Raw genomic sequence first — 22,921 nt, forward strand, 5'->3', positions numbered from 1 at the left:
ATGGAGTTTCTTTTATTCTCCTCTTCTAGAGTGTGAGTTTCTGAAGAGCATGGACAATATCTTATTATATATTGCTTATTTCCTAACTCCCTGTAAGTGGCATTGCATAGAGTAGGTATTTGACAGAAGTGTGAGAAATAAATTCAACCTGAAAATATCACAATGGGTAAGGTCTCAGTTGCTGAAGTTTGCCAGAAATCTCTATTTCCTCCATTTTCATCACTTTAAGCAGAAATTTCAACCACCCCAGGTCATCGCAACATGTGGACCTGTGTAGTACATGGGGATTGTATAAGTGAAATCATGCTAATGAACATTAAAAAAAAAATCTGGGGGCTTCCCTGGTGGCGCAGTGGTTGAGGGTCCACCTGTCGATGCAGGGGACACGGGTTCGTGCCCTGGTCCGGGAAGATCCCACATGCCGCGGAGCAGCTGGACCCGTGAGCCATGGTCATTGAGCCTGTGAGTCCGGAGCCTGTGCTCCACAACGGGCGAGGCCACAACAGTGAGAGGCCAGCATACCGCAATACAAATAAAAATAAAAATAAAAAAATTAAAAATCTGATATGACAGAATTTCCTGAAGAATTTTAAGTTCTAATATTCTGAAATTTTAACATTTTCTGAAAGAAGCAGTGTCTATCCTCAGAAATGAAACATTTTATTTCAAAATTTCTGGGAAACATTCTAATAAGAGTTTTATTCCCTCTCTGTCAGAAGGATGATCGCTTATTGTATAGCAAAGCTGGGTTTACATTCTTTAAAAAAATGTTAGAATGTGACTTCTCAAACTTGGAGTTTAAACAATATCAATTTTCACAGAAAAATCCTGTTCACATTGTAAATATAAACTTCCTCATTATGTCTTTTAGCTTACTGCTTAAAGTCTTTTATTTAAAATTAAGAATCTATTTAGCATGCTTATTTAGTAGTGAATGGTATTTTTGCAGGGCAATTCTTCATGGCATTTATATATGTCTTGTAACAGCTTCTGTCCCAGACTATCTTTTCAAGAATGTTTGTATAGCATAGCAGAACAACCTTGGAAGATAGAGATAGTGTCTCCCTCTGGGCAAAGGGCATATTTTTTTCCTGAAGAATATAATAAAGATAATTTTTCCCTCTGGGGCAAAGACTCAATAGCTTTGCTAGCAGAACCTTTAAAAGATTGGAGTTTCCTAAGATCAGTGTTCCTCTGAATAACACAGATATACTGTGTGCATAGTATCCACCTGGGTCTATCTTGTCATTGTCCCATGGGACTTGGAGGTCAAGAGGAACTAATGCAAACATGAAGTTATGCTGCCTGCAGCACTGTGACTAATAAAGTCATGGGTCCCTAGCTCCGAAGTCTCATGTTTCTGCTTGTACCTAAGGTACTATGGCAAGCTACCTTGTTACTTTGTAAGTAGGGTAAAATCTCAAACCCTTCAAGTTACTGACAGAAGTAAGCTCCTAAACATGGACTCACACAATGTGGATATTCTTAACATAATACGCAAATATTGATAAAGAACACACTGCCAAATTGATATATCTAACACCTATGATAATGATCATAATAGATCAGTATGATCAAATGTGTATCCTGGTAATCCACAGTCACCATTTTACACATTTATTTATAAACTATGGAGTTTTCTTATAGCCTTCCTATTTTTCTGTAAAAAAAAAATAGTTTTAGCATATTAAAATTGAAATTTTATTCTTTATTAAAATTTAAATATATACTCTCAGAGTTTATTATCACAGAAAAATTTTAATTAAACAAAAATCCAAGTACAACATCATAGGTGTAAATGCTTTTACCAATGGTTTCTTTGGTCTCCCTGTGATTGTCAAATTCAAAGATTTGTGTTGGTTAAAACCCACAAACAAAACAGTTTTGTCAGCTTAGGCCCTAATTCAAAATATTGTCATCTTAAAAGAACCACTGACTATGCCAAGTTAGTATCAGACATACTTTTCAATAAATAAATCTGATTGTGCTACAGAATTAAGTAGTTATGTATATTTTTTTTTCCTTTTTTGTTCATCTTTATAGTTTAAATAGAATAAGGTAAGAAGGCAAGGACTATTCCTCCTTGTATTCTATACCACCAACAAATACTGTCCGCTATAAAAAATGTTAATTGAATGAATGTACTATTTATGTTTAAATCTCCTACTGCTGCTGTGCTTTAGGAATATTCAACTACCAAAAAATGGCTTGGTTTTTCACATTCAGATGGTGAGTCCACCTGATACCACTAGAGTAATTAGTATAGTAAAAGCTGTTGGAGAAAATGTACATTGGAAACTCTGGCCAATTCTATTCAAGGTCATCTAACTAATTTGAAACATCACTGGTTGAAGTCAAGTTTATCATACCTAATTCCTGAAGGTCCCTGCACTGCCTAACAAAATTTACTACTAAAGAGTCGATGTTTATAAAATACCCAACCTTCATTAGGTGACACCTTCAATAATAACCATGGACAAGACCCTGCCTATAGGGCTCAAGAGCTGAAATTGATGGGAAGGCAGGCAAAACATAAACAAGTGAATTGCAAAAGCAGATGACTCCCACCATCTGCTTAGCTTGTTTCTGCTCTCATTTTGCCAGGAGCCTTTTGAGAAGACAGGAAACCATGCTGATGCCCTCCATCATATGTTATCTCTCCTTTCCATCTGTGATGCCCTCTCCTATGCTCAATGACATTACTTTGGCTTTGCCCTTCCCTATGGAAATACACAAGGTAAAGGAAGGGGAAGAAAGGGGTTCCAAGAGCCCACAAAAATACTGAGGATGAGGACAGGATGGGATGTTAAGTTTCACTTTTTAGGGGGCCAAATGAGGAAGAAAATTATTATACACTAAGGTCTAAAATACAACAAACCACATGAAAATATTTATTCATTCAATAAACATTTCTAAATATGTGTCGTGTGGCAGGTACTGTAGTGGGCTCTGAAGATAACAGGGAAAAAGAGGGAGTGGGGGAGAAATGGCTTAACTCTTGACTTCAAAAAGTTTGCAGTTAGAGAAACAGGCAGAAAACAAATATACAAAATAATTATCAATGTTCCTTACAAAGCAGGTTCAATCAATCTCAAAGCTTAGACGTAGAGTAACAGGGAATGAGGAAAATTGCCGAGAATAAGTTGGTTGAGAAAGACTATCTCTATGAGATGATGGATGTTCACTAAAGTCACTGTGATAATCATTTCACAATTTATGTACGTCAAATCATTATGCTGTACATCTTAAAATTATACAGTGCTATATGTCAATTATATCTCAATAAAACTAGAAGAGGAACAAATTAACAAATCAAAAAAGACTTCAGCTGGGCAGTAACATTTAAGGTGAGAGCTGAGTGGTGAGAAACAGCCCAGTGAACAATTAGATTAAGGCAAGAGTAGGGAGAGGGTCAATATGAGCAAAGGTTTGGAGGAAAAAAATAAAACTTGGTGTGTTCTAGGTAAGGAAAGAAAGCTACTGTTCCTGGAGTACAATGAGTAAGGGGAAAACCAGTGTGAGAGGAGATGAGTGAATGAGAGGCAAAACACAGATTGTGTTCAGCCTTGGAACAATACTCAACTGTTCTGATTTTATTCTAAGTAGTATGGGAGCCACTGGACATTTTTATTGAAGAGGTGACAGATCAAATGTACTTTTAAGATCACTCTGACTGAAAAACAAATGCCGTATGCTAACACACATGTATGGAATCTAAAAAATTCTAAAAAATCCAAAAAATCTAAAAAATTCACGGTGCAGATGAACCTAGTGGCAAGGCAGGAATAAAGACACAGATGTAGAGAACGGACTTGAGGACACGGGGAGGTGGGGGGTGGGGGGAAGGGGAAGCTGGGACAAAGTGAGAGAGTAGCATTGACATATATACACTACCAAATGTAACACGGTTGGCTAGTGGGAAGCTGCTGCATAGCACAGGGAGAACAGCTCAGGGCTTTGTGACAACCTAGAGGGTTGGGACAGGGAGGGTGAAAGGGAGATGCAAGAGGGAGGGGATATGGGGATATATGTATAAATATAGCTGATTCACTTTGTTGTACAGCAGAAACTAACACAACATTGTAAAGCAATTATACTCCAATAAAGATACTTTAAAAAAAAAATCACTCTGACTGTTGTGATTACATGTAGTAAGGATAGGATTTTAAAGAGAAATTAGAATGATGACAGAGTTCAAATAAGGGAGGAACAAGAAAAAGTGGTGTTATCATAGTCACCTTTGGCAATGCCACGGTGCCTACAGTGTAGCAGGATGACCAAGTTTGGATGAGAAATGTATTTTCTTTTTGACAACCTGTTTATCATTCCCCTGGGGAGTATTGGTTACTTGTTCCATCTTCTACATGTGATCTGAATTCCCCAGTCAGATTTTCATATTTATATTTCTTGACAAATATTTGCCCACTTCTAAACAGGAAACATTGAATACACCCAGAAGATCATGATAGTGGCTGGGATGACAGCTTCTGGGTCCTGATTATTTGCTATCGCTCTTTCTGATGCTATCGTCATAAGGTCAAATATGCTGGAAGGATATTGCAGCTCTCACACAGCCACGCCAGAGTGCTACAGTCATCCGCCTTTCCTTAAGATAACAAGTGTAGGCTCTCCTTGTTCAACGCGACCGACCACAGCATTACAAATGGCACCAGCTGAAATGCCTTGTACAACATTGCAGGGGGAAAACTACAGATTTTTCAGAGCTGAGGAAGAGCACTGTGTATCTGCTCCTTATTAGAAAGGAAGACTGTGTTTCACAAAATATGGCCTTGTGGGTTAAAACTGTCTTTCTTTGTTCCTTGGAACAGACGAGTGGAGTGTGGCTTTACATCTCAGGCCAATTATTCTCCACCGTTTTTCAAGAACTGACAAAACCTGTAAAATGAGCAATGATACGAAGACAGCCTACCACTCTGCAATTTACTCTGCACCCTGCATTTGCATCTAATTTTGGTGTATCTCTACTTGCAGGGTAGAGAGAATCTCACTGGGGACAAAAGATTTCCTAATATGAGAACACCAAACAAAAAATAGCTGCTAATTTCAGCTGCCTCCTTGCTGGTCAGCTCTCCTCAAGAAGGGGGCTTCTTCTCTCAAGAAGAAGAATAACCAAATTTATTCTAACCAAACCAAATTAATTTTTTTTCCCGAGATGATGGGATTAGCCAGAAGTAACTTCTGCTATCCTTGAAGAGAGCCCTTGCTCTAGCCTTAGTTTTCACTGAGAACTGCTGGAGTTTGAGGTACAAAACAAACTGTTGGGGCATGTGGAGTGATTTCATACAGGCTTACTCTCACAGGAGAAGAGCAAAGAGTCAGAGATAGAAATCAGTCGTGACTCTCCATCAATAAGGAATCAATAAGTATTCCTTCAGGTTAATGCTTGCACTGGCCCCCAGAAACCCCAGGAAGCCCAGAGACACTGTCCTGCGGGCTCCTGTTGGCAGCACTCCCCGTGGGGAGGACAGTACAGGAAGTGGATGTTAAAAATCAAAATGGGACTGAATAAAGGATATGAACATTTTCTGATTTTTTTTTCACTTTCACAACACACATGAAATTTACTTAGAATATACCCATAGTAAAAAGAGAAATGATCAGAGGGATGTAGAATAGAGCCTGCTGCAAACTGATTTTCAGATACTCGGTAATGTTCTGCAAGAGAAAACATTGTGTCAAATGTGAATTAAATTTGAACAACAGCCTTTCAAATGCAAATCCTTCGGAAGGGATGTCATTGAGATACAACCTCTAAAAACCTTTCAAGAGAAATAAAATAGATAAATGTGATAATTAAGATCTCTATTTATATGAAAATGATCAGATCACATTTGTTCTGAAATGTTTTTGTACCTGCAACATGGAGGACAGATATAAAAAAGCAAGGATCGATTTTGAAATTTGCAGGTTGGAGGTGAAAACGGAACGTTAGCTTGTCTGACAGAGGCAGAGGACTTTCCTCTAGTATGCTAAGACCCATTATTATGCACCCATAATTGCCAAGGCCCCCACTGACCTCTATTCACTCTTTCTCAAGTAGTCTCCCTTTCAGCTCTCCCTACCCTTTCTCTAATGGAAAGTGTAAGCTACTCTGCTACACTGCAGCAGCCTTCTGTTAAACAGCAGTATTTATGGGAAGCTGACTGGCCAACTCGAGTATGTAAAGAGAAGTACTGCTACACTGAGTTTTGGGGAAACAGAGAGTTATATGCAGAGGTATATTAGGGAGCGATCTCAGGAGGTACACGTATAGGCAAGTGAGGAAGGTAGGATTGGGCAGAGGAAGAAGGTCACTTATAAAGTGGTTGTGACTGAATCCTCAGCTGATCCTAAAACCAAGTGGTGGTCTGGAGGTGGATCACTTCAGAGTTGATACAAATGGAAGTAAGTGGGAGAGTAGGAGAGAAGGACAGAGAAAAGTGCTTTGCATTCCTGTATCTGCCAATCTTTGGCCACAGCTGTCCCTGGAGAGGGTATCCCCAGGTGAAGCCAAACTCTGAGGTCAAGGGGATTTCCCAGTGAGATATGCAGCTGTGATATCTCAGCAGGTCCACAGCTCCAGAAGCTGGGGGATGGGTAAAAGAATCCAGGTAGTATCACAATAGCCACTACAGTTGTACACATGATGGATTTTAAGCACTCTCTCTCCTAAGGATTCCCTCACAACATTTGGACATTATTACTTCCTTTTTATCAATAAATTCTCAATAAAGGGCCTTTACCTCAGCAGAGGAAACACATAAAGCTATTCTCAACATTTATACCTAACTATGAATTCTTTATCATATCCCTTCCAACTAGAATGCTAAGAGCATATTTATGGCTGAATAAGGAGAAAAGCCCTGGTTATGGAGGGTAAGAGAAATCTTTGGCTGGGAAACCCTGGGTAGTCACAGTAGAGAAAGAGTAACGAAAAATCTATAAGAGCTTCATATCACAGATAGCAATGAGAGGATTCTAAGAAGAGAAGAAACACTGGCTACTCAGATTTGCCCATGGTCAGTTCTATACCTTTGTGGAGCAGTAATGGGAATGGGGGTGAAGAGATAAAAAGGGAGTAGGCTGCTATGAAGATTTAGACTCACTCTTTCCTCTGACTGAGTTTTTACAGTGATACTCTTTCTAAGCATCTATTCTAGGAATGGAAAAGTCAGGAAACATGGAAGACAGAATATGCTTTGGGTGACAGTGTTGCTACACCAAATGCTGAGTGTTCTGTGGTCCTATAGTTTGTTTTCTAACCTCAATCATCTGTGACACGGTAAGCCCCTCTAGGTTTTTGTGTCTTAACAAGATTTATTTTAAATGCTATGTATACCACTTGTGCCTCCACTCATATTTCCATTTACTTTGGGCAAATGGTATCTAAAATCTAGGAAAGCTGCCTTGTAGGGCACTTAACGCACACTCTTATGTATCATTTGACTGGACTTGCCTAAATTGCTTATGGTATTTTTCTGGCCAGATTTGTTAGTGAAGTGGCCAAACATTCCAAGGACCATTTTGCTCTTGTGAGATTTCTTTTAGCTGGTTCTCAGCATTGATGAGGTTCAGAGGGTTTAGAAAACTATCTGAACTCTTGGGATTTTATTTGAACTAAAACTCAAACTTTGAACCCTTTGTGGTTTTACACATCACAAGTAAATGTGTCTCCTGCCTTGATATTATTCCCTCTGGTTTCCTCCTGACTCTTTGTCCCTTGAATAAAACTGAACAGTTAGTTGGAGATCAAAACTCGATCCAAGGGTCACCTCCAATTGACGACCTTCTCTCTACAACAACCACCTTAATTAAAGACCACATCTACAAGCCACCACTTTTCCATGGGCCCTTGGATGTGTTCTCAAGACAGATTTTTCTGTTACACAGCAGCTGCATCCCCTCTGAAGAGGAGCAAGTCCCAGTGGATCACAGATCTTAACCCCATGACAGGCCAACCTATTTATGCTGGCTACTAATAATGACTTATGTTTATAATGGCACTATTCATCCCAGAGGCTCACGCACAGCACTCCACTGACCACATGTGTGCTCTTTAGATGGGCATGTGTCTATATACACCCACATAACACAGCTGCACAAAGGTCTTGACTGCTGTGGCTTTAATCAGCCCTTTCTTCCTTTTGCTTAGCTTCAGGGTCTGATCCCTGGGATTACAGGAACAACTGCACCCTTCTCTTTATCACTGGAAAAAAAAAAAAAAAACAGAATTGAACAATTGGGAGTCCAGCTCCCTATTCACTCTGCTGTTTATTAGGATCTGTGTACATCAGCCGTGATGCTGCAAAGTAAGGTGAGACCTTGCGCAATACATATTTAATAGTGGGAACTCTCTTCCCATTTTATCTTTTCCCCTTTTCTACTTCCATTTAATGAACTAATTATTCTGACAAGGAGGAGAATGCTCCCTTCCTAGCTCCCTCTCACTTTGAGCCTTTATTCCCTGCTTCTCTAAAGTGCTGCCTAATTTGGCATAAGACCCTATTGTAGGTTATTTTTACATTCGCCATGAATTGTGTAAAATTGTTTCAGCACTTTGAAATTTTTCTTTTAAAGCAGACAATATAATTTTATCCCCATGTGAGTGACAGATAAGATGTGATGGTAAGAGAATGTCCAAATCTGCATATGAACTCAATTGCCTTCATTTTATTTAACACGATCACAGTTTGTGTTTTTAGAACAGATTAAACACAAAGAAAAACACATAAACTACATATTAATGGATTCCCACTTCTGTTTTTGTTGAAATGCTTAAAATGCAGCAAACCTATTTTTCTCATTGAGGACTCTCTAGCTATTCATTATTCATGATGAAGCATGATAGAATTTTATTAATTTGCACATTTGCTTTATTTACATGCATAAAAATCTGCAGAATTACTACTGATCACTAAATATTTTGAGGATAAAAATGAAAGCAGATTTAAATAGTGCTACCTGCATTATTTTTCTCCAGGAATTTAATCCTCTCCAGGCATTTAATTGGGTTTCTATCTTGATGATTGATCTATATTAGATGGTGTAATCTGAATCAGATGATGGTTGCTCTTTGTTATATATAGTTTTAAAGTGTTTAGTTTGTTCTCTAAATAAACTGAACTGGATGACACTGGTGTACTATCTTGAATTAGAGGACCTGTGATCTGTTCAAATTTTTAATCAATAATGAGTTCTAGATACTCTGATAGATAGTTTCAATCAGATAAATAAGAAGCAGCCTCTGCCCTCAAGAGGCTTCTGGATGAGTGGGGAGAAAGATTTTCTGAACTCACAAATGTCATTAGAGAAACATGGAAGATACACCTGCTATTTCTGCAGTTCTCAATATCTCTTCTTTTGGTAATATTCAGATTTATTTTAAAGATTTACTGGATCCTCCAATGCCGATCTATATAGTTAGAGAGGAGTTGACTCTGCCAGCTTCTTCTAAGAGTTAGCATGTGTCCCTGATCTGGTCAATTGGATCATCCCATTCTGCTAGTCACAAGAATGGGTAAGTATCATAACAACCAATCAGAGTTATTTCCTGGGAATTTTTCTAGAGCTGGAGGGAAAGAACATGCCCTTTCCACTGAGTTTGCTAGGTTAATAGAAGATAAATCTGAAGTTCTTGGTGCCCACATTTAGAAACTAAACCAACATGGCAAAAGCAAAGTTAAGAGTTAGAGAGAATCCTAATTAAATAACTTGAATGTTTGGATCTAGCCATAACTAAAGCCACACATTCTATGAATGTTTTGTAGGGCAGATAATATACATATGATGGTTTACATGTCTGTCTGTCTGTCTTTCTGTGCTTTGTTTGATATAGTTTGAATTGGTACTCATAGATTACAAACAAAATTTTCTAAAAGTATGGGCCAAAGGGGAGGAAGTAAAAGATTTCTGGAAGAGATTTCAGATGAAATGTTTATAACCTATCAAAAGTACATGTGGAGATATTGATTTCATTTAATTCCAGAGATCAAGGTTTAAAAATCAAAAGGCTTACCATGAGCTCTATGGTAAACCATATTTAAATATTTACCATACTTAAACTAAAGATCATGGAAACTTTTTGTTGGAAAATGTGTATGTAATGTTCCTGTTCATGTATGCCTGCTTCCTATTTACTGAGTTCTTAGTCATTAAATAAGCTTATCCATAAGTAAGAATCTGATGAGCCCAGAGTTGCTAAATTACATTTAGTAGACACAAGAAAAACTTTCTGAATTCATTCTGTGTCTCCAACAGCCAGCACTTATACCCTATCCAAGAAAGTAAGTAAAACTGTGCTCTGAAAATTAATTATGCCAAATGACTACATTTAAATGTGAAAATAATAAAATATGTTGTGAATTAACACTTCAGGGTAGCACATGGATTAAGTGACATTTCATGATCCCTTCTATCTCTACAATCCCATGAGTCCACAAGACTGTCTTCCTTTCCCCACTACATTCCTAACTAATTTTACCACGTGACCAGTTAGTTCTCAGTTTAGGTAAGTAAGAGGGTACCTGTTATTCTAAAATTGTAAGTTTTCTTCCCGCTGTGTTGCATGTGCTGCTCCATCAGAAAAACGGAATGAAGAATAAAATCGGAAGGTTTAATAAGCCCTTAAAATGGACCTCTCGTATTCCACTGCAAATCCTCTTGAACCTGTCTCTTGCACCACAGTGACCAGCTGGGCAGGCTTTGGCCAGTTTCATGCAGATGCAACCAGAAGGGCCTTCGCCCTGAGCTCACATTGGTATTCCTCTCGCTTCTTGTCCTGGGGCTTCTCTGAACTCAAAGTTTAGTGCCCATGGGGACCATCTCAGTGTTCACACTTGTGCAAACCGAAAGTGCAGGGAACTTGACAGTGCACGACAAATATAGGTGAACACATGTTTCCCCTTTCTTGCCCCAGGTGGATAGTTCTGAGAAGCATCTCTTAAAGGCTCTCCAGAAGGTCATAGGGGAGATTAAATATCTGAGCCACTGAGCTCTCTGGTCAACTTGATAAGCATCCTAGTATTTTTGTTTCTTTCTTTCTGCATTCTACTACTCTATCCTTCACTCCTGTCTTCTTTCCAAATAAACTACATACACATAAACCTTTGCCTCAATTTCTGCTTTGGGAGATGGGGAGAACCCAGGTTAAACAGTACTAATAATATATATTTTTTCCTTATAAGGCATCCAAAGACACCAATAATCTGTTGTCCGGTTTCCAAATAACAGCATTCTTTTAACTATTCTGCCATGCTGCAATCAATAAAAGCTAAACAAAAGGGAGACACTGAGAGAGAAATACGTGCTTTTGAAACACAATTTGAACAACAACAACAAGGACTTCAATTTAAAATTTTTACTGGTGATTCAGAAATGGTTCTAACTAAAAACACTATAAGAATTATTTCCAACACTGTATCCTAGTGAAATTCATTTCACAAAGAACCTAAAATTCATAGAATCTCAGAAGTCATATCCATACTATTCAACACTGTATATATCTTTGAAAGATGACTTTCATCTCTGTTCGAACATTTTGAATGAGCTACTGATTATTGTGCGGTTCTACGATGCAAAAAATACAAAAAAAGGAATAAAGGAGTGTCATTTACTGTTATGACTTCTCTTGAGAAAAAAATGGCTTTGAGGATTTTATATAAGATCGCATTTTATACATATCAGAGGTTCTATTGTTAAACTTCCTAGGTTTGAATCTCTGCTTTAACTCCTACTAGCTTTGTTAAACTGGATAACATACTTAACTTCTCTAAGCCTAAGATTTCCCTTCTGACTAATGGTTATAGCAAAACCTACTTCATGGGGGTCTAGGGTATTCTAAATGAGAATATTTTGGGAAAAAACTTAAACAATGTCTGACACATAGTAGGTCCTAAATAATTGTGAGATATTTTCCAAGCCAGAAAATAGGGATCAATTTTACAGTCAGAAGAAGAATAATAAACTGTGCTTCTGCAAAATGGAATAAGAAAAGAAAAATGAGATAAAATAACTCAGAGAACTTTACTAAGCAGCTAAAATCCTGCAACTTTATTAGGGTGGTATCTAAGTAAAGTGAATTTGGGTGTTTCAAATAACTCAAATTCATTGCTTTAACTCATCTAATATAAGCATTATATTGCTAAAAATATATAGATTTTAATCCTGAATATGTTATTTTACCTTCCTTTGTATTCCATATGCACAATCTAAGCATATATATATATATATATATATATATATATAATTATTATTATTATTATTTTTTGCAGTACACGGGCCTCTCACTGTTGCGGCCTCTCCTGTTGTGGAGCACAGGCTCCAGACGCGCAGGCTCAGCGGCCATGGCTCACGGGGCCCAGCCGCTCTGCGGCATGTGGGATCTTCCTGGACCGGGGCATGAACCCGTGTCCCCTGCATCAGCAGGCGAACTCTCAACCACTGTGCCACCAGGGAAGCCCTAAGAATACTTTTTAAACTAGTTTTTAAAGTTGGTTTTAAAAATGTTTTACAGAGAGATATACATCTATCTCCTACTAAACAACATAACCAATTGGTTTGAAAATTTAGCTAACAGAAATAAAATCAAAGCAAAGTTAAAAGTGGATAAAGGAAAACATTTAAATAGTAGTAAACAGAATTTTGGACTGGGTGTTGCAGTAGAAGATTCAATGGCTCTTCTAAAGTCTGCCATTAACAATACGTATAGATTTTAGCAGGTCACTTAATTTCTCTAGGGTTCAATTTCCTCTAGATCAAATCTAGTCTAAAACAAATGGGGGTAGGGGGCTTCCTTGATGGCATAGCGGTTACAAATCTGCCTGCCAATGCAGGGGACACGGGTTCGAGCCCTGGTCCAGGAAGATCCCACATGCCACGGAGCAACTAAGCCTGTTCTCCACAACTGCTGAGCCTGTGCTCTAAAGCCCGTGAGCCACAACTATTGAAGCCTGTGAGCCTAGGGCCCATGCTCCGCAACAAGAGAAGCCACCGCACTGAGAAGCCCGCACACTGCAACGAAGAGTAGCCCCACTCACCACAACTAAAGAAAGCCCGCCCTCAGCAACGAAGACCCAACACAGCCAAAAATAAATAAATAAATAAATTTAAAACAAATGGGATGGGCTTGGTTATCTCTGAGGACCTTTCTAATTCTAAAATATCACAATTCTACAGTTTTAGGTTCCCTTTTTATGGGCTGGATCAAAGGATAAATACACTGGTAAATATTTTTTGCACACAAGTATGACTGTGCAGCAAAATCATTTTTTCCTGACCTTGATCTTGACATAAATAAAAATTCCATCACAGAAAACCAAAAGGAGTCCAGTTCACTATGAGACATGCTGCTTCTTTTGAAAAAGACACATGACATTTGGTTTGGGTTTTCTGAAGCTGTAATAACATCAAACCTGTAGTAGAATTTTACTAATGAGGTTTTAGGGTTGAGAAAAGAGGAAAGAAACCAGACAAGAAAGGTTTTTAATTAGCGTATCAATTATTTGTAGGTAAGTAGATGCTCCTGAAGTGCTTTAAGGAGCTTAAAAATGAGTATTTCCGGAGTTGGCGGGAAGATGGCGGAAGAGTAAGACGTGGAGATCGCCTTCCTCCTCACGGATACACCAGAAATACATCTACACGTGGAACAACTCCTACAGAACACCTACTGAAGGCTGGCAGAAGACCTCAGAGCTCCCAAAAGGCAAGAAACTCCCCACGTACCTGGGTAGGGCAAAAGAAAAAAGAAAAAACAGAGACAAAAGAATAAGGACGGCACCTGCACCAGTGGGAGGGAGCTGTGAAGGAGGAAAAGTTTCCACAGACTAGGAAGCCCCTCCGCGGGCGGAGACTGCGGGAGGCGGAGGGGGGAGCTTCGGGACCGCGGAGTGGTGCACAGCGACGGGTGCGGAGGGCAAAGCGGGGAGATTCCTGCACAGACGATCGGTGCCGACCAGCACTCACCAACCCGAGAGGCTTGTCTGCTCACCCGCCGGGGCGGGCGGGGCTGCGAGCTGAGGCTCGGGTTTCGGTTTTGGACGGAGCGCAGGGAGAGGACTGGAGTTGGCGGCTTGAGCATAGCCTGAAGGGGTTGGTGCGCCACGACTAGCCGGGAGGGAGTTCGGGGAAAAGCCTGCACCGGCCGAAGAGGCAAGAGACTTTTTCTTCCCTCTTTGTTTCCTGGTGTGCGAGGAGAGGGGTTTAAGAGCTCTGCTTAAAGGAACTCCAGAGACGGGCGCGAGCCGCGGCTAAAACCGCGGACCCCAGAGACGGGCGCGAGCCGCGGCTGAGGGCGCGAGCCCCCGAGACGGGCGCGAGCCGCGGCGGGAAGCGCGAGCCCCAGAGACGGGCGCGAGCCGCGGCTGAAACCGCGGACCCCAGAGACGGGCGGGAGACGCTGGGGCTGCTGCTGCCGCCACCAGGGGGGCTGTGTGCGAGCACAGGTCACTCTCCGCGCCCCTCTTCCGCGGAGCCTGTGCAGGCCGCCACTGCCAGGTTCCCGGGATCCAGGGACAACTTCCCCAGGAGTACGCATGGCGGGTCTCAGGCTGGTGCAGCGTCACGCCGGCCTCTGCCGCAGCGTCACACCGCCTCTGCCGCCGCAGGCCCGCCCCGCACGCAGTGCCCCGCCTTCCCCCATCCCCCAACCCCCGGCCTGAGTGAGTCGGAGCTCCCGAATCAGCGGCTCCTTTAACCCCGTCCTGTCTGAGCAAAAAAACAGACGCCCTCCAGCGAGCTGCGCGCAGGGGCAGGGCCGGGTACAAAGCTGAGCTCCTGTGAGCTGTGAGAGCAGGGAGGAGAGGGGGAGGTCTCTCCCGGCAGCCGCGGAGGCGGCGGATTGAAGCTCCACAATCAACTTGATGTGCCCTGCATTGTGGAATACCTGAATAGACAGGGAGTGGTCCCAAATTGAAGAGGGGGAATTTAGGAGCGAGATCTGTGATTTTTTTCCCTTTTCCTCTTTTTGTGAATGTGTGCGGGTATGCTTCTGTGTGAGATCTTGTCTGTATACTCTTGCTTCCACCATTTGTCCTAGGGCTCTATCCGTCCATGGTTTTTTTTTTAAAAAAAAAAAAAAAATTTTTTTTTAATAATTAATTTTAATTGTAATAACTTTATTGAACTTTACCTTCGTTCTTTCTTTCTTTCTTTCCTTCCCTCCTTCCCTCCTTTAGACAGCGAATCACCCCAGGTTGAGGGGGTGGTCTCTGGGAGCAGGATTTATGATTTTTCCCCCTTTGCCTCTCTTTGTGAACGTGTATGTGTATGCTTCTGTGTAAGATTTTCTCTGTATAGCTTTGCTTCCAACAGTTGTCCTAGGGCTCTATCCGTCCATGGTTTTTTTTAAAAAAAATTTTTTTTTTCTTAATAATTAATTTTAATTGTAATAACTTTATTGTACTTTACCTTCATTCTTTCTTTCTTTCTTTCCTTCCTTCCTTCCCTCCTTTAGACAACAAATCACCCCAAATTGAGGAGGTGGTCTCTGGGAGCAGGATTTATGATTTTTCCCCCTTTGCCTCTCTTTGTGAACGTGTATGTGTATGCTTCTGTGTAAGATTTTGTCTGTATAGCTTTGCTTCCAACATTTGTCCTAGGGCTCTATCCATCCATGGTTTTTTTTTTAAAAAAAAAAAAAAAATTTTTTTTTCTTAATAATTACTTTTAATTGTAATAACTTTATTGTACTTTACCTTCGTTCTTTCTTTCTTTCCTTCCTTCCTTCCCTCCTTTAGACAGCGAATCACCCCAGGTTGAGGAGGTGGTCTCTGGGAGCAGGATTTATGATTTTTCCCCCTTTGCCTCTCTTTGTGAACACGTATGTGTATGCTTCTGTGTAAGATTTTCTCTGTATAGCTTTGTTTCCAACATTTGTCCTAGGGTTCTATCTGTTCTTTTTTTTTTTTCTTTCTAAATATTTTTTAGTACAATAACTATATTATACTTTATTTTATTTTTACTGTATCTTCTTTCTGTCTTTTTCCTTCTTTCCCTCCTTCCTTCCTCCCTTCCTCCCTCCCTCCCTCCTTTCTTTCCTTCTTTGCTTCTTTCTTCCTTCCTTCCTTTCCTCCTTTCCTCCTTTCCTTCTTTCTTTCCTCAAACTTCTACTAATTCTCTCTACATTTTCTCCTTCCTTCCCTCCTTCCTTCCTTCCTTCCCCCCTCCCTCCCTTTCTTTCCTTCTTTGCTTCTTTCTTCCTTCCTTCCTTTCCTCCTTTCCTTCTTTCTTTCCTCATACTTCTACTAATTCTCTCTACATTTTCTCCTTCTTTCCCTCCTACCTTCCTTCCTTCCTCCCTCCCTCCCTCCTTTCTTTCCTTCATTGCTTCTTTCTTCCTTACTTCCTTTCCTCCTTTCCTTCTCTCTTTCCTCAAACTTCTACTAATTCTCTCTACATTTTCTCCTTCTTTCCCTCCTTCTTTCCTTCCTTCCTCCCTCCCTCCCTCCCTCCTTTCTTTCCTTCTTTGTTTCTTTCTTCCTTCCTTCCTTTCCTCCTTTCCCTCTTTCTTTCCTCATACTTCTACTAATTCTCTCTACATTTTCTCCTTCTTTCCCTCCTTCCTTCCTTCCTTCCTCCCTCCCTCCCTCCTTTCTTTCCTTCTTTGCTTCTTTCTTCCTTCCTTCCTTTCCTCCTTTCCTTCTTTCTTTCCTCATACTTCTAATAATTCTCTCTACTTTTCCTCCCTTTTATTCTGAGCCGTGTGGATGAAAGGCTCTTGGTGCTCCAGCCCAGGAGGCAGGGCTCTGCCTCTGAGGTAGGAGAGCCAACTTCAGGACACTGGTCAACAAGAGACCTCCCAGCTCCACATAATATTAAACGGTGGAAATCTCCCAGACCTCCATCTTAACACCAGCACCCAGCTTCACTCAACGACCAGCAAGCCACAGTGCTGGACAACCTATGCCAAACAACTAGCAAAACAGGAACACAACCCCACCCATTAGCAGAGAGGCTGCCGAAAATCATAACTAGGCCACAGACACCCCAAAACACACCACCAGACGTGAACCTGCTCACTAGAGAGACAAGATCCAGCCTCATCCAGCACAACACAGGCACTAGTCCCCTCCACCAGGAAGCCTACACAACCCGCTGAAACAACCTCAGCCACTGGAGACAGACATCAAAAACAACGGGAACTACGAACGTGCAGCCTGCAAAAAGGAGACCCCAAACACAGTAAGATAAGCAAAATGAGAAGACAGAAAAACACACAGCAGATGAAGGAGCAAGATAAAAACCCACCAGACCTAACAAATGAAGAGGAAATAGGCAATCTACCTGAAAAAGAATTCAGAATAATGATAGTAAGGATGATCCGAAATCTTGGAAGTAGAATGGACAAAATGCAAGAAACAGTTAACAAGGACCTACAAGAACTAAAGATGAAACAAGCAACGATGAACAACGCAATAAATGAAATTAAAAGTACTCTAGATAGGATCAATAGCAGAATAACTGAGGCAGAAGAACGGATAAGTGACCTGGAAGATAAAGTAGTGGAAATAACTACTGCAGAGCAGAATAAAGAAAAAAGAATGAAAGAACTGAGGACAGTCTCAGAGAGCTCTGGGACAACATTAAACGCACCAACATTCGAATTATAGGGGTTCCAGAAGAAGAAGAAAGAAAGAAAGGGACTGAGAAAATATTTGAAGAGATTATAGTTGAAAACTTCCCTAATATGGGAAAGGAAATAGTAATCAAGTCCAGGAAGCACAGAGAGTCCCATACAGGATAAATACAAGGAGAAATACGCCAAGACACATATTAATCAAACTATCAAAAATTAAATACAAAGAAAGCATATTAAAAGCAGCAAGGGAAAAACAACAAATAACACACAAGGGAATCCCCATAAGGTTAACAGCTGATCTCTCAGCAGAAACCCTACAAGCCAGAAGGGAGTGGCAGGACATACTGAAAGTGATGAAGGAGAAAAACCTGCAACCAAGACTACTCTACCCAGCAAGGATCTCATTCAGATTTGATGGAGAAATTAAAACCTTTACAGACAAGCAAAAGCTGAGAGAGTTCAGCACCACCAACCAGCTTTACAACAAATGCTAAAGGAACTTCTCTAGATAAGAAATGCAAAAGAAGGAAACGACCTATAATACGAACCCAAAACAATATAGAAAATGGGAATAGGAACATACATATCGATAATTACCTTAAATGTAAATGGACTAAATGCTCCCACCAAAAGACACAGATTGGCTGAATGGATACAAAAACAAGACCCTTATATATGCTGTCTACAAGAGACCCACCTCAGACCTAGAGACACATACAGACTGAAAGTAAGGGGATGGAAAAAGATATTCCATGCAAATGGAAACCAAAAGAAAGCTGGAGTAGCAATTCTCATATCAGACAAAATAGACTTTAAAATAAGGACTATTAAAAGGGATAAAGAAGGACACTACATAATGATCAAGGGATCGATCCAAGAAGAAGATATAACAATTGTAAATATTTATGCACCCAACATAGGAGCACCTCAATACGTAAGGCAAATACTAACAGCCATAAAGGGGAAATTGACAGTAACACATTCATAGTAGGGGACTTTAACACCCCACTTTCACCCATGGACAGATCATCCAAAATGAAAATAAATAAGGAAACACAAGCTTTAAATGATACATTAAACAAGATGGACTTAATTGATATTTATAGGACACTCCATCCAAAAACAACAGAATACACATTTTTCTCAAGTGCTCATGGAACATTCTCCAGGATAGATCATATCTTGGGTCACAAATCAAGCCTTGGTAAATTTAAGAAATTGAAATTGTATCAAGTATCTTTTCTGACCACAACGCCATGAGACTAGATATCAATTACAGGAAAAGATCTGTAAAATATACAAACGCATGGAGACTAAACAATACACTACTTAATAATGAAGTGATCACTGAAGAAATCAAAGAGGAAATAAAAAAAATACCTAGAAACAAATGACAATGGAGACACAACGACCCAAAACCTATGGGATGCAGCAAAAGCAGTTCTAAGGGGGAAGTTTATAGCAATACAAGCCCACCTTAAGCAGGAAACATCTCGAATAAACAACCTAACTTTGCACCTCAAGCAATTAGAGAAAGAAGAACAAAAAAGCCCCAAAGCTAGCAGAAGGAAAGAAATCAGAAAGATCAGATCAGAAATAAATGAAAAAGAAATGAAGGAAACGATAGCAAAGATCAATAAAACTAAAAGCTGGTTCTTTGAGAAGATAAACAAAATAGATAAACCACTAGCCAGACTCATCAAGAAAAAAAGGGAGAAGACTCAAATCAATAGAATTAGAAATGAGAAAGGAGAAATAACAACTGACACTGCAGAAATAAAAAAAATCATGAGAGATTACTACAAGCAACTCTATGCCAATAAAATGGACAATCTGGAAGAAATGGACAAATTCTTAGAAATGCACAACCTGCCAAGACTGAATCAGGAAGAAATAGAAAATATGAACAGACCAATCACAAGCACTGAAATTGAAACTGTGATTAAAAATCTTCCAACAAACAAAAGCCCAGGACCAGATGGCTTCACAGGTGAATTCTATCAAACGTTTAGAGAAGAGCTAACACCTATCCTTCTCGAACTCTTCCAAAATATAGCAGAGGGAGGAACACTCCCAAATTCCTTCTACAAGGCCACCATCACCTTGATACCAAAACCAGACAAGGATGTCACAAAGAAAGAAAACTACAGGCCAATATCACTGATGAACATAGATGCAAAAATCCTCAACAAATACTAGCAACAGAATCCAACAGCACATTAAAAGGATCATACACCATGATCAAGTGGGGTTTATTCCAGGAATGCAAGGATTCTTCAATATACGCAAATCTATCAATGTGATAAACCATATTAACAAATTGAAGGAGAAAAACCATATGATCATCTCAATAGATGCAGAGAAAGCTTTCGACAAAATTCAACACCCATTTATGGTAAAAACCCTCCAGAAAGTAGGCATAGAGGGAACTTTCCTCAACATAATAAAGGCCATATATGACAAGCCCACAGCAAACATCATCCTCAATGGTGAAAAACTGAAAGCATTTCCACTAGATCAGGAACAAGACAAGGTTGCCCACTCTCACCACTCTTATTCAACATAGTTTTGGAAGTTTTAGCCACAGCAATCAGAGAAGAAAAGGAAATAAAAGGAATCCACATCGGAAAAGAAGAAGTAAAGCTGTCACTGTTTGCAGATGACATGATACTATACATAGAGAATCCTAAAGATGCTACCAGAAAACTACTAGAGCTAATCAATGAATTTGGTAAAGTAGCAGGATACAAAATTAATGCACAGAAATCTCTGGCATTCCTATATACTAATGATGAAAATCTGAAAGTGAAATCAAGAAACACTCCCATTTACCATTGCAACAAAAAGAATAAATATCTAGGAATAAACCTACCTAAGGATACAAAAGACCTGTATGCAGAAAATTATAAGACACTGATGAAAGAAATTAAAGATGATACAAATAGATGGAGAGATATACCATGTTCTTGGATGGGAAGAATCAACATTGTGAAAATGACTCTACTACCCAAAGCAATCTACAGATTCAATGCAATCCCTATCAAACTACCACTGTCATTTTTCACAGAACTAGAACAAAACATTTCGCAATTTGTATGGAAACACAAAAGACCCCGAATAGCCAAAGCAATCTTGAGAACGAAAAAAGGAGCTGGAGGAATCAGGCTCCCTGACTTCAGACTATACTACAAAGCAACAGTAATCAAGACAGTATGGTACTGGCACAAAAACAGAAAGATAGATCAGTGGAACAGGATAGAAAGCCCAGAGATAAACCCACGCACATATGGACACCTTATCTTTGATAAAGGAGGCAGGATTGTACAGTGGAGAAAGGACAGCCTCTTCAATAAATGGTGCTGGGAAAACTGGACAGGTACATGTAAAAGTATGAGATTAGATCACTCCCTAACACCATACACAAAAATAAGCTCAAAATGGATTAAAGACCTAAATGTAAGGCCAGAAACTATCAAACTCTTAGAGGAAAACATAGGAAGAACACTCTATGACATAAATCACAGCAAGATCCTTTCTGACCCACCTCCTAGAGTAATGGAAATAAAACAAAAATAAACAAATGGGACCTAATGAACTTCAAAGCTTTTGCACAGCAAAGGAACCATAATCAAGACCAAAAGACAACCCTCAGAATGGGAGAAAACATTTGCAAATGAAGCAACTGACAAAGGATTAATCTCCAAAATTTACAAGCAGCTCATGCAGCTCAATAACAAAAAAACAAACAAACCCCATCCAAAAGTGGGCAGAAGACCCTAAACAGACATTTCTCCAAAGAAGATATACAGAATGCCAACAAACACATGAAAGAATGCTCAACATCATTAATCATTAGAGAAATGCAAATCAAAACTACAATGAGATATCATCTCACACCAGTCAGAATGGCCATCATCAAAAAATCTAGAAACAATAAATGCTGGAGAGGGTGTGGAGAAAAGGGGACACTCTTGCACTGCTGGTGGGAATGTGAATTGGTTCAGCCACTATGGAGAACAGTATGGAGGTTCCTTAAAAAACTACAAATAGAATTACCATATGACCCAGCAATCCCACTACTTGGCATATACCCTGAGAAAACCAAAATTCAAAAGAGTCATGTACCAAAATGTTCATTGCAGCTCTATTTACAATAGCCCGGAGATGGAAAGAACCTAAGCGCCCATCATCGGACGAATGGATAAAGAAGATGTGGCACATATACACAATGGAATATTACTCAGCCTTAAAAAGAAATGAAATTGAGTTATTTTGTAATGAGATGGATAGACCTAGAGTCTGTCATACAGAGTGAAGTAAGTCAGAAAGAAAAAGACAAATACCGTATGCTAACACATATATATGGAATTTAAGGGAAAAAAATGTCCATGAAGAACCTAGGGATAAGACAGGAATAGAGGCGCAGACCCTACTGGAGAACGGACTTGAGGATATGGGGAGGGGGAAGGGTGAGTTTTGACGGGGCGGGGGAGAGTCATGGATATGTACACACTAACAAACGTAGTAAGGTGGATAGCTGGGGGGAAGCAGCCGCAGGGCACGGGGATGTTAGCTCGGGGCTTTGGGACAGCCTGGAGGGGTGGGAGGGGGAGAGTGGGAGGGAGGTAGACGCAAGAGGGAAGACACATGGGAGCACATGTATGTGTATGGCTGATTCACTTTGTTGTAGATCAGAGGCTAACACACTATTGTAAAGCAATTATACCCCAATAAAGATGTTAAAAAAAAAAAAATGAGTATTTCCATGAATACTTCAAGTACTTCCTTGCTTCTACTTTATATTTTTAATACATACTAACATCAAAGAAAAAGTTTACTGCTTAAAGACAAATGGTTCTTCAAATCTTTTTCAAATTTTTAAATTCTGGTTCTGTGGACAAATAAATACATGGGTTTGGACTACAGTCTTAAAATATTGGTCAATAATATGTTCATAATTCAATAAACAGTGAGCAAAACTGAGGGAAAGGTTCTTGTGCTTTGGGAAAATACCTGAAGAAGGTCTCTACTATTTTCTCAGAACAACAAAAACAATCCATCTTTACAGTAAAAGGAAGAGAGGTAACAAAATATGAGATGGCTTTCCCAACAACAAAATGTCCTTTTGCCATCATAGATGGAAAAATTATTCAACAGATTTAGGCAACTTCCTCACAAATCTCTGGGTCAGCTTACTAATTATTACCTGTCTGGTTTTATCTAAAGTATCTTTGAAAAGTTGGCCAAGTCTCATGAAATAATAATGGCAAAAGACGTTGGGGGCTATAGAATGAAAAAATGTCACCTATTATTTGATTAACTGGACAAATCAAACTTATGAATAAGTGG

Source organism: Phocoena sinus, chromosome 3, assembly GCF_008692025.1.
Source record: "Phocoena sinus isolate mPhoSin1 chromosome 3, mPhoSin1.pri, whole genome shotgun sequence".
Lineage (NCBI taxonomy): Eukaryota > Metazoa > Chordata > Mammalia > Artiodactyla > Phocoenidae > Phocoena > Phocoena sinus.